At 51.8% G+C, this 13,460-nt stretch overlaps 1 protein-coding gene across 1 annotated transcript in view; it reads left to right on the plus strand.

Annotated features, from left to right (window-relative positions):
• The window catches only part of LOC140418062 (uncharacterized), a gene marked incomplete at its 5' end in the record, with an annotated part of 122,606 nt that overhangs the window by 74,384 nt on the left and 34,762 nt on the right, over nucleotides 1-13,460 (plus strand). The window lies entirely within an intron of this gene.

Here is a 13,460-nt window from a genome sequence, read left to right on the forward strand (position 1 = left end):
GGGAGAGGGGGGAGCTGGTATGGGAGGGGATGGGCGGGGGGGCACCGCCTGGGGGAGATACAGCTGCGTGGGAACCGGGTGAGGAGCTGGAAAAAGGGGATGTCTAATCGACAAGGGGCGGGGGGGAGAGGGGGGGGGGGGTAGGAAGCCCCCCAACCCGGCTGATCACGTGGAACGTGAGAGGGCTGAACGGGCCGATAAAGAGGGCACGGGTACTCGCACACCTTAAGAAACTTTTTTTTTTTTTTTAAATAATATTTTATTGAAAATTTTTGGTCAACCAACACAGTACATTGTGCATCCTTTACACAACATTATAACAGTACAGATAATAATGACCTTTTTTATTTAAACAAGAACAAAAGAAAACGACAACAAATAAATAAATATTAAATAACAAAAAATAAAAACTAGCCCTAATTGGCAACTGCCTTGTCTCAGGCCACACCCCCCCCCCCCCCCCCCCGCCCCCCCACACCCCAAGTCCTGGGCTGCTGCTGCTGCCTTCTTTGTTCTCCCCTATCTATCTTTCCGCAAGATATTCGACGAACGGTTGCCACCGCCTAGTAAACCCTTGAGCCGACCCCCTTAGGACGAACTTAATCCGCTCTAACTTTATGAACCCCGCCATATCATTTATCCAGGTCTCCACCCCCGGGGACTTGGCTTCTTTCCACATTAGCAATATTCTGCGCCGGGCTACTAGGGACGCAAAGGCCAAAACATCGGCCTCTTTCGCCTCCTGCACTCCCGGCTCTTGTGCAACCCCAAATATAGCCAACCCCCAGCTTGGTTCGACCCGGACTCCTACTACTTTCGAAAGCACCTTTGTCACCCCCATCCAAAACCCCTGTAGTGCCGGGCATGACCAAAACATATGGGTATGATTCGCTGGGCCTCTCGAGCACCTCGCACACCTATCCTCCACCCCAAAAAATTTACTGAGCCGTGTTCCAGTCATATGTGCCCTGTGTAATACCTTAAACTGAATCAGGCTTAGCCTTGCGCACGAGGACGACGAGTTTACCCTGTTTAGGGCATCTGCCCACATTCCCTCCTCAATCTCCTCCCCTAGCTCTTCTTCCCATTTCCCTTTTAGTTCGTCCATCATAGTCTCCCCTTCGTCTCTCATTTCCCTATATATATCCGACACCTTACCGTCCCCCACCCATTTCTTTGAGATGACTCTGTCCTGCACCTCTTGTGTCGGGAGCTGCGGGAATTCCCTCACCTGCTGCCTCGCAAAAGCCCTCAATTGCATGTACCTGAATGCATTCCCTTGGGGCAACCCATATTTCTCGGTCAGCGCTCCCAGACTCGCAAACTTCCCATCCACAAATAGATCTTTCAATTGCGTTATACCTGCTCTTTGCCACATTCCATATCCCCCATCCATTCCCCCCGGGGCAAACCTATGGTTGTTTCTTATCGGGGACCCCCCCAGTGCTCCGGTCTTTCCCCTATGTCGTCTCCACTGTCCCCAAATCTTCAGTGTAGCTACCACCACCGGACTCGTGGTATAGTTCCTTGGTGAGAACGGCAATGGGGCTGTCACCATAGCCTGCAGGCTGGTCCCCCTACAGGACGCCCTCTCTAATCTCTTCCACGCCGCTCCTTCCTCCTCTCCCATCCACTTACTCACCATTGAAATATTAGCGGCCCAATAATACTCACTTAGGCTCGGTAGTGCCAGCCCCCCCCTATCCCTACTACGCTGTAAGAATCCCTTCCTCACTCTCGGAGTCTTCCCGGCCCAAACAAAACCCATGATACTCTTTTCTATCCTTTTGAAAAAAGCCCTCGTGATCACCACCGGGAGACACTGAAACACAAAAAGGAATCTCGGGAGGACCACCATCTTAACTGCCTGCACCCTCCCTGCCATTGACAATGCTACCATGTCCCATCTCTTGAAATCTTCCTCCATCTGTTCCACCAACCGCGTCAAATTTAGCCTGTGCAATGTGCCCCAATTCTTAGCTATCTGGATCCCCAGGTAACGAAAGTCTCTTGTTACCTTCCTCAACGGTAGGTCTTCTATTTCTCTACTCTGCTCCCCTGGATGCACCACAAACAGCTCACTCTTTCCCATGTTCAATTTATACCCTGAAAAATCCCCAAACTCCCCAAGTATCCGCATTATTTCTGGCATCCCCTCCGCTGGATCCGCCACATATAGTAGCAGATCATCCGCATATAAAGATACCCGGTGTTCCTCTCCTCCCCTAAGTATTCCCCTCCATCCCTTGGAACCTCTCAGCGCTATCGCCAGGGGCTCAATCGCCAGTGCAAACAGTAATGGGGACAGAGGACATCCCTGCCTTGTCCCTCTATGGAGCCGAAAATATGCCGATCCCCGTCCATTCGTGACCACACTCGCCACTGGGGCCCTATACAACAGCTGCACCCATCTAACATACCCCTCTCCGAACCCAAATCTCCTCAACACCTCCCACAGATAATCCCACTCCACTCTATCAAATGCTTTCTCGGCATCCATCGCCACTACTATCTCCGTTTCACCCTCTGGTGGGGCCATCATCATTACCCCTAACAACCTCCGTATGTTCGTGTTCAGCTGTCTCCCCTTCACAAACCCAGTTTGGTCCTCATGAACCACCCCCGGGACACATTCCTCTATTCTCATTGCCATTACCTTGGCCAAGACCTTGGCATCTACATTGAGGAGGGAGATTGGTCTGTAGGACCCGCATTGTAGCGGATCCTTTTCCTTCTTTAAAAGAAGCGATGTCGTTGCTTCTGACATAGTCGGGGGCAGTTGTCCCCTTTCCTTTGCCTCGTTGAAGGTCCTCGTCAGTAGCGGGGCGAGCAAGTCCAAATATTTTCTGTAAAATTCAACTGGGAATCCGTCCGGTCCCGGGGCCTTTCCCGTCTGCATGTTCCTAATTCCTTTCACCACTTCTTCTACCGTGATCTGTGCTCCCAATCCCATCCTTTCCTGCTCTTCCACCTTGGGAATTTCCAGCCGATCCAAAAACTCCATCATTCTCTCCCTCCCATCCGGGGGTTGAGCTTCATACAATTTTTTATAAAATGTCTTAAACACTTCATTCACTCTCTCCGCTCCCCGCTCCGTCTCTCCATCTTCGTCTCTCACCCCCCCTATTTCCCTCGCTGCTCCCCTTTTCCTCAATTGGTGTGCCAGCAATCTGCTCGCCTTCTCTCCATATTCATACTGTACACCCTGCGCCTTCCTCCATTGTGCCTCTGCAGTGCCTGTGGTCAGCAAGTCAAATTCCACATGCAGCCTTTGCCTATACAGTCCCTCCTCCGGTGCTTCCGCATACTGTCTGTCCACCCTCAAAAGTTCTTGCAACAACCGCTCCCGTTCCTTACTCTCCTGCTTCCCTTTATGTGTTCTTATTGATATCAGCTCCCCCCTAACCACCGCCTTCAACGCCTCCCAGACCACTCCCACCTGAACCTCCCCATTGTCATTGAGTTCCAAGTACTTTTCAATGCATCCCCTCACCCTTAAGCACACCCCCTCATCCGCCATTAGTCCCATATCCATTCTCCAGGGTGGACGCCCTCTTGTTTCCTCCCCTATCTCCAAGTCTACCCAGTGTGGGGCATGATCCGAAATGGCTATAGCCGTATATTCCGTTCCCCTCACCCTCGGGATCAATGCCCTACCCAACACAAAAAAGTCTATGCGTGAATAGACTTTATGGACATAGGAGAAAAACGAGAACTCCTTACTCCTAGGTCTACTGAATCTCCACGGGTCCACCCCTCCCATCTGCTCCATAAAATCCTTAAGCACCTTGGCTGCTGCCGGCCTCCTACCAGTCCTGGACTTCGACCTATCCAGCCTTGGTTCCAACACCGTGTTAAAGTCTCCCCCCATTATCAGCTTTCCGGTCTCTAGGTCTGGGATGCGTCCTAGCATTCGCCTCATAAAATTGGCATCGTCCCAATTCGGGGCATACACGTTTACCAACACCACCATCTCTCCCTGTAATTTGCCACTCACCATCACGTATCTGCCCCCGTTATCCGCCACTATAGTCTTTGCCTCGAACATTACCCGCTTCCCCACTAATATAGCCACCCCCCTGTTTTTCGCATCCAGCCCCGAATGGAACACCTGCCCTACCCATCCTTTGCGCAACCTAACCTGATCTATCAGTTTCAGGTGCGTTTCCTGTAACATGACCACATCTGCTTTAAGTTTCTTAAGGTGTGCGAGTACTCGTGCCCTCTTTATCGGCCCGTTAAGCCCCCTCACGTTCCACGTGATCAGCCGAGTTGGGGGGCTTCCCACCCCCCCCCCCCTTGCCGGTTAGCCATCATCTTTTTCCAGCTTCTCGCCCAGTTCCCACGCGGCCGTATTTCTCCCAGACGGTGCCCCCCCGCCCATCCTTTCCCGCACCCACTCCCCCCTTTCCCCAGCAGCAGCAACCCAGTAATTCCCCCCTCCCCCCCCCCCCCCGCTAGACCCCCCGCTAGCGTAATTACTCCCCCCATGTTGCTCCCAGAAGTCAGCAAACTCTGGCTGACCTCGGCTTCCCCCCGTGATCACGGCTCGCCCCGTGCGGCGCCCCCTCCTTCCTGCTTCTCTATTCCCGCCATAATTATCATAGCGCGGGAACCAAGCCCGCGCCTCTCCCTCGGCCCCGCCTCCCATGGCCAACGCCCCATCTCCTCTCCCTCCCCACCTCCCCCCATCACCACCTGTGGGAGAAAGAAAAGTTACCATACCGCAGGATTAATCATACAATCCCTCTTCGCCCCCCCCCCCACTCGTCCCACCACTTTGTCCAAACGTTCATTTTCGTAGTCCAATCATTCCAATTTTTCTTCTACAATAAAAGTCCACGCTTCATCCGCCGTCTCAAAGTAGTGGTGCCTCCCTTGATATGTGACCCACAGTCTTGCCGGTTGCAGCATTCCAAACTTTATCTTTTTTTTGTGAAGTACCCGCTTTGGCCCGATTAAAGCTCGCCCTCCTTCTCGCCACCTCCGCACTCCAATCTTGATAGACGCGGATCACCGCGTTCTCCCATTTACTACACCGAGTTTTCTTCGCCCATCTAAGGACCATTTCTCTATCCTTAAAACGGAGAAATCTCACCACTATGGCTCTGGGAGCTTCTCCTGCTCTCGGTCCTCGCACCATAACTCGGTATGCTCCCTCCACCTCCAACGGACCCGTCGGGGCCTCCGCTCCCATTAACGAGTGCAGCATCGTGCTCACATATGCCCCGACGTCCGCCCCCTCCACACCTTCAGGAAGGCCAAGAATCCTCAAGTTGTTCCTCCTTGCGTTATTTTCCAGTGCCTCCAACCTCTCCACAGATCGTTTCTGGTGTGCCTCCTGTATCTCCGACTTCACCACCAGGCCCTGTATGTCGTTTTCATTCTCTGCTGCTTTCGCCTTCACGACCCGAAGCTCCTGCTCCTGGGTCTTTTGTTCCTCTTTCAGCCCTTCAATCGCCTGTAATATCGGGGCCAACAACTCTTTCTTCATTTCCTTTTTTATCTCCTCCACGCAGCGTTTCAAAAACTCTTGTTGTTCAGGGCCCCATATGAAACTGCCACCTTCCGACGCCATCTTGGTTTCTGCTTGCCTTCCTTGCCGTTGTTCCAAAGGATCCGCTGCAATCCGGCCACTTTCCTCTCCTTTTTCCATCCGTGTCCAGGGGGAACACCCTTCTGGTTTACCGCACGGTGTTTTCAGCCGTTAAAATTGCCGTTGGGGCTCCTATCAAGAGCCCAAAAGTCCGTTCCACCGGGAGCTGCCGAAACGTGCGACTTAGCTGGTCATCGCCGCACCCGGAAGTCACACCTTAAGAAACTTAAGGCAGATGTGGTTATGTTACAGGAAACGCACCTGAAGCTGATGGACCGGGTTGGGCTACGCAAAGGATGGGTGGGGCAGGTGTTCCATTCGGGGCTAGATGCGAAAAACAGGGGGGTGGCTATATTAGTGGGGAAGCGGGTAATGTTCGAGGCAAAGACTATAGTGGCGGATAACGGGGGCAGATACGTGATGGTGAGTAGCAAACTACAGGGGGAGACGGTGGTTTTGGTAAACGTATATGCCCCGAACTGGGATGATGCCAATTTTATGAGGCGGATGCTAGGACGCATTCCGGACCTAGAGATGGGAAAGCTGATAATGGGGGGGAGATTTTAATACGGTGTTGGAACCAGGGCTGGATAGGTCGAAGTCCAGGACTGGAAGGAGGCCGGCAGCAGCCAAGGTACTTAAAGATTTTATGGAGCAGATGGGAGGTGTAGACCCGTGGAGATTTAGCAGACCTAGGAGTAAGGAGTTCTCGTTTTTCTCCTATGTCCATAAAGTCTACTCGCGAATAGACTTTTTTTGTGCTGGGAAGGGCGTTGATCCCGAAGGTGAGGGGAACGGAGTATACGGCTATAGCCATTTCGGATCACGCTCCACACTGGGTAGACTTGGAGATAGGGGAGGAAACAGGAAGGCGCCCACCCTGGAGAATGGACATGGGACTAATGGCAGATGAGGGGGTGTGTCTAAGGGTGAGGGGGTGCATTGAAAAGTACTTGGAACTCAATGATGGTGGGGGGGGTCCGGGTGGGAGTGGTCTGGGAGGCATTGAAGGCGGTGGTTAGAGGGGAGCTGATATCAATAAGGGCACATAAAGGGAGGCGGGAGAGTGGGGAACGGGAGCGGTTGCTGCGGGAACTTTTGAGGGTGGACGGACGGTGTGCAGGGGCACCGGAGGGGGGACTGTGCAGGGAGGGGCGGGGGCTACGTGTAGAATTTGACTTGCTGGCTGCGGGCGCTGCGGAGGCGCGGCGGAGGGGGGCACAGGGTGTACAGTACGAGTGTGGGGGGGGGGGGCGGGCGGGTTGCTGGCACACCAATTGAGGGGGGGGGCGGCGGGGGAAGTGGGGGGGGGGTGGGGGGTGGAGCGGGGAGCGGGGGGAGTGAGTGGAGTGTTCGGGACATTTTATGGAAGATTGTGTGGGGCTCGGCCCCCGGATGGGAGGGAGAGAATGATGGGCTTCTTGGATCGGCTGGGGTTTCCCGGGGTGGGGGGGGGGGGGGGGTGGGTCTGGGAGCGCGGATCGGGGTAGAGGGGGTGGTAGGGGGAATTGGGAGCGTGCGGGCGGGAGGGGCCCTGGGACCGGATGGATTCCCAGTCGAATTCTATAGAGGATGTGTGGACTTGCTCGCCCCGGTATTGACGGGGACCTTTGATGGGGCGGGGGAGGGGGGACAGCTGGCCCCGACTGTGTCTGAAGCGACGATGTCGCTTCTCTTAGGGAGGGAAGAGGACCCGCTGCAATGCGGGTCCTATGGACCTATTTCCCTCCTAGATGTAGATGCCAGGATCCTGGCCGGGGTGGTGGCGATGAGGGTGGAGGGGTGTGTCCCAGGGGTGGTCCGCGAGGGCCGGGCTGGGTTTGTGGAGGGGAGACAGCTGAACGCGAATGTGCGGAGACTGTTGGGGGTGGTGGTGGTGGCCCCACCGAGGGGGGGGGGGGAGATGGTGGTGGCGATGGATGCCGAGGGGGCATTTGATGGGGTGGAGTGGGATTGTTTGTGGGAGGTGTTGAGGAGATTTGGTTTTGGAGAGGGGTGTGTTGGATGGGTGCAGCTGTTGTGTGGGGCCACGATGGTGAGCGTGGTCACGGGTGGACGGGGATCTGCGTGTTTTCGGCTCCGTGGAGGGGCGGGGCAGGGATGCCCTCTGTCCCCATTGTTGTTTGCGCTGGCGATTGGGCCCCTGGCGATGGCGTTGGGGGGTTCCGGGGGGTGGGGAGGGGTGCTTGGGGGGGGGAGGGGAACACCGGGTGTCTTTGTGTGCGGACGATTTGCTGCTGTGCGTGGCGGACCCGGCGGAGGGGATGCCGGGGATGGTGCGGATGCTTGGGGAGTTTGGGGATTTTTCGGGGTATGGGTTGAGCATGGGGAGGGGTGGGTTGTTTGTGGTGCATCCGGGGGAGCAGAGTAGAGAGGTGGAGGGCCTGCCGTTGGGGAGGGTGGCAGGGGACTTTCGTTGCTTGGGGATCCAGATGGCCAGGAGTTGGGGCACATTGCATAGGTTGGATTTGGCGCGGTTGGTGGGACAGGTGGAGGAGGATTTCAGGAGATGGGATGTGGTGTCCCTGTCGCTGGCAGGGAGGGTGCAGGCGGTTGGGATGGTGGTCCTCCCGGGATTCCTCTTTGTGTTTCGGTGCCTCCCGGTGGTGATCACGGGGGCTTTTTTTAGGGGGGATTGAGGGGAGCGTCGTGGGTTTTGTGTGGGCCGGGAGGACCCCGAGAGTGGGGAGGGGATTCTTGCGGCGTGGCGGGGATGGGGGGGGGGGGCTGGCGCTGCCGAGCCTGGGTGGGTGTTATTGGGCCGCTGGTGTTTCGGTGGTGGGTGGGTGGGTGGGGGAGGAGGAGGGAGCGGCGTGGGGGAGATTGGAGGGGGCGTCCTGTGGGGGGACTAGCCTACAGGCTATGGTGACAGCCCCATTGCCGTTCTCACCGAGGAACTACACCACAAGCCCGGTGGTGGTGGCTACACTGAAGATTTGGGGACAGTGGAGACGGCATAGGGGAAAGACTGGAGCCTTGGGGGGGTCCCCGATAAGAAACAACCATAGGTTTGCCCCGGGGGGAATGGATGGGGCATATGGAATGTGGCAAAGAGCAGGAATAACGCAACTGAAAGATCTGTTTGTGGATGGGAAGTTCGCGAGTCTGGGAGCGCTGACCGAGAAATATGGGTTGCCCCAAGGGAATGCATTCAGGTATATGCAACTGAGGGCTTTTGCGAGGCAACAGGTGAGGGAATTCCCGCAGCTCCCGACACAAGAGGTGCAGGACAGAGTGATCTCAAAGACATGGGTGGGGGATGGTAAGGTGTCAGACATATATAGGGAAATGGGGGACGAAGGGGAGACTATGGTAGATGAACTAAAAGAGAAATGGGAAGAAGAGCTGGGGGAGGAGATCGAGGAGGGGCTGTGGGCAGATGCCCTAAGCAGGGTAAACTCGTCGTCCTCGTATGCCAGGCTAAGCCTGATTCAGTTTAAGGTATTACACAGGGCGCATATGACTGGAGCACGGCTCAGTAAATTTTTTGGGGTGGAGGATAAGTGTGCGAGGTGCTCGAGAAGCCCAGCGAATCATACCCATATGTTTTGGTCATGCCCGGCACTACAGAGGTTTTGGATGGGGGTGACAAAGGTACTTTCAAAAGTAGTGGGGGTCCGGGTCGAACCAAGCTGGGGGTTGGCTATATTTGGGGTTGCACAAGAGCCGGGAGTGCAGGAGGCGAGAGAGGCCGATGTTTTGGCCTTTGCGTCCCTAGTAGCCTGGCGCAGGATATTGTTAATGTGGAAAGAAGCCAAGCCCCCGGGGGTGGAGACCTGGATAAATGACATGGCAGGGTTTATAAAGCTAGAGCGGATTAAGTTCGTTCTAAGGGGGTCGGCTCAAGGGTTCACCAGGCGGTGGCAACCGTTCGTCGAATACTTCGCAGAAAGATAGATGGAATGGAAAAAAGAAGGCAGCAGCAGCCCAGGATCGGGGGGGGGGGGGGGGGGGAGGAGGAGGAACCAGAAGGACTCTCAGGGTTGTTAATATATACTGTATAATATGTATAGGTCGTTGCGACAGATAATTATATATTGGACTGTTAAATTATATTTTTGGAGAGTGTTACTTGTGATAAGGCAGTTGCCAATTAGGGTTAGTTTTCATTTTTGTTATTTATTATTTCTTCATTTTTTGTTTATAAAATAGGTCATTGTTATTTGTGTTGTTATAATATTGTGTAAAGGATGTACTGTGTTGGTTGACCAAAAATTTTCAATAAAATATTTATTTAAAAAAAAAATGAGCCCAAGCTCTGGTTGATTGGAGGTGTCCAAAAATGCAACTTTATTGCTAATTATCCACCTTGACTCTCTTACATAAAAATAAATCAAAATTCAGATCAAATAATACATCAAAACATAATAAAGAGAGTTAAACAAAAACATAAGAAAATATTAGGAAATGAATAGATGGTTCAGAATTTCTTAAAGCATGAATACAGAACAAACTATAGTCATGAAACTTTATTCTTAAAGAAATTCTTATCAATGGTCTAACCCCTTATTGGTTTCAAATTCTCAGCTGAGGCTTCCTGATTTACTCAAAAAATTCTCTGCCACTTGGAGCATGATTTGTTACCCAGGCATTGGTCATTACTTAAGATTCATTAATGTCTATCAAATTAATTAAATGTCTACATGCTCCCGCCACGTGTACCAATCCTCTGAAGATAAGATGTTCTGCATTAACCTTGCTTGTTGCTAAGGCTTTGCTACATTTTGTAAATGTTTCTGTTGCTAAGGCTGCGATACTTTTTCATTACTAGATGTATTTGTAGAGCAATGGTTTATTCATTATGAGGGTTTTAATGCAATTTTTCTTGAAAGTGTTAGATTCTGACATATTAAGTTGCTGTACAGCAATTCTCATATTTTTATCTGAAACAATGACTTTGCCTTGTGGACATTCCATTTTCTGTCTATATACTGAATTTAAGAATTTTACTGCACCAATTCTTAAAGGTACCAATAAACGAGTAAAGCAATAAATCTGTAATCTATCAATGAGCCTCTTCCTTTGACCTAATGGAATCTTTAATTTTTCTTGTTACTGGAGCCCAATGGAGGCAAAGTTGTGAGACCGGCCAGTCCAGCAGAAAGAAACCCTCCAACCCTCCCACTTCACCAAGTGTCAGAATGAACAAAATGCAGTCCTGGGTGTAATTGAAGCAGAAACAATATCAGCAGAATCCAACCCGTGTAATCACTCGTGAACTTGTTGGTGTCTCAGCAGGTACGAGGAAACACTGAACCCCTTCCCACACTGAGAGCAGGTGAATGGCTTCTCCTCAGTGTGAACTTGCCGGTGGGACGTCAAGGTAGATAATTGACTGAATCCCTTCCCACACTCGGAGCAGCTGAATGGCTTCTCCCCAGTGTGAACTCACTGGTGTCTCCGCAGTGTGGATGATTCACAGAATCCCTTCCCACGCTGAGAGCAGATGAACGGCCTCTCCCCAGTGTGAACCCACTTGTGTCTCTGTAGGCTGGATAATTGAGTGAATCCCTCACCATATTTAGAGCAGGTGAACGGTTTCTCCCCAGTGGTCAACTCGCTGATGTCTCTGCAGGGTGGATAAATGTCTGAATCCCTTCCCACACTGTGAGCAGTTCAATGGCCTCTCCCCAGTGTGAACCCTCTGGTGTGTTTGCAGGGTGAATGACTGACTGAATCCTTTCCCGCACTGAGAGCAGCTGAATGGCCTCTCCCAGTGTGAATGCGCCGATGAGCTTCCAGTGCAGATGGGGCTTTGAATCCCTTACCACAGTCCCAGCATTTCCACTGTTTCTCCATGTTTTGGGTGTCCTTGTGTCTCCCTTGGTCAGACAATTGAAGCCTTACCCACACAGAGAACATGTGTACAGTCTCCCCCCCGCTGTGAATAGTGCGGTGTTTTTTCAGGCTGTGTAACTGATTAAAGCTCTTTCCACAGTCAGTGCTCTGGAACACTCTCACTCGGGTGGGAGTTCTCCAAGGGATCAAGTGACTGTCAATCAAGACGTGATATTTGAGATTTCTGTCTGTAATTACTCCTCTTCTACTATCCTGTAAAACCAATTTACAAAAGTTATCATTGACAGTACAGGATAGAAACTCAGAACAGACAATTCTGGTTCCTATGGAACATTCTTTTCACTCATTCCCCACATGCTGTAAATCTCCATCCCACACACTCTCCCTCCATTCTCACTCGGCTGTATCTAATATTCACCCAATTCTGCTGAAGGTGCTGATTCAGGCTGATTGACAGATTCATGTTCACGGTTTCCTGTCCTGGACACAGCGACCATAACAAATAGGAGCTGCAGTCGGCCATTTGGCCCATTGAACTTGCTCAACCCTGTAATGAGCCAAATGGCCAATCTAGCTCAGCACCATTTCCCCACACTATCCCCCATATCCCTTGGTGACTTCAACATCTCAAAACCTATCAATCTCGATCTGGAAAATACTTGATGACTGAGGCTCCACAGTCCTCTGGGGGAGAGAATTCCAAAGCTTCACCACATCCTCAAGTGAAGAATTCACTCCTCATCTTAACTTTTCAGTCCATTTTCCTACCTGTTCCCCGTGACCCTCAACTCCCTCATCAATCAGAAATCTATCTAGTTTCACGGTGCCGAGGACCCAGGTTCGATCCGTGTGGAGTTTACACAAAATCCCCGTGTCTGCGTGGGTCTTATTTCCACAACCCAAAGATGTTCAGGGTAAGTGGATTGGCCATACTAAATTGGCCCTTAATTGGAAAAAACATGAATTGGGTACTTTAAATTTAAAAAAGGATGTTTTGGTGAGGGGGGGGGGGGTCACAATCAAATCCAATTACTAGCCACATGTTCTTTGTGTCATGTTGGGGTCAATGTCCACCCCCTCACTTTTCATCCCAGTCCCAGGAGGTTGGGAGTCTGGGCACCGGAGAAGTAATTGTGGCTGCAGCTCCCACAATCCCCCCGTGCTGGAGAAACTGCTCTATCCACCTCACAGGCGAGCGGGTGACCGGAACTGCACATGTCCAAGGGAGAGAGGCCCTCGATTGAAAAAAAAGACTGGGCACTTTAAATTCAAAAAAATAATTCTGTCCAATTTCCTTGAATATATTCAATGACCCCCAGACTCCACTGTTTCCTGTGGGAAAAGAATTCCAGAGATTAACAACCCTCTGAGGGAAGAGGTGACTGGAATTATATAACGTAGCTACAGATTACAAAACGAGAAACAATAATAAATATACTTTACAGAAGCATAAATAATATATCTAATCTGTACCATATAACAACACTGGACATTTCTCGATCTGATATTAATTTACTGTTCCTTTAATGGTCAGCCATCTCTGGGGAAACCAGCCCTTTAATTGTGAACATTAGGAAAGAGACTATCCTTTTAGCCAGACAAATAAATGTGTCAGGCTGATGGAGCAAAGGATGTCAATGCTTCAAGAGAAAGAGAGACCGGAGCCAACCTTTGCAGAGTCTGCACCCTCCCTGGATTCACTTCCTTTCCCTTCAGTTGGTGCAAGTCACCAATTGAAGGTCAGAATGAGAAAAGAAATGGAAAGGGGGAGAAAAGAAAGTGTTTTACTCACAGATGTTGGAGACAGGAGGAGGTTTCAGTCTGTGTGAAGCTGAATGGTCATTCACACAAGTTCCGCGCTCTGATTGGCTGGAGGCCAAGAGTCCTTCCGGTCCTCCCAGTTCCTCATTGGCGAACACCTGAGCAGGAAGGTCAGAGGGTGGGCTATCCTCTGCACAGCCCAGTTCACTGTCTCCCTTGGACATGCGCAGGTGGAGATGGAGATCACCGAGCGGCTTTTCGCTCTCGCCGGAAGTGCCAGCCGGTTACCTGGAAACCTTGTCTG

Source organism: Scyliorhinus torazame, chromosome 5, assembly GCF_047496885.1.
Source record: "Scyliorhinus torazame isolate Kashiwa2021f chromosome 5, sScyTor2.1, whole genome shotgun sequence".
NCBI classification, from domain to species: domain Eukaryota; kingdom Metazoa; phylum Chordata; class Chondrichthyes; order Carcharhiniformes; family Scyliorhinidae; genus Scyliorhinus; species Scyliorhinus torazame.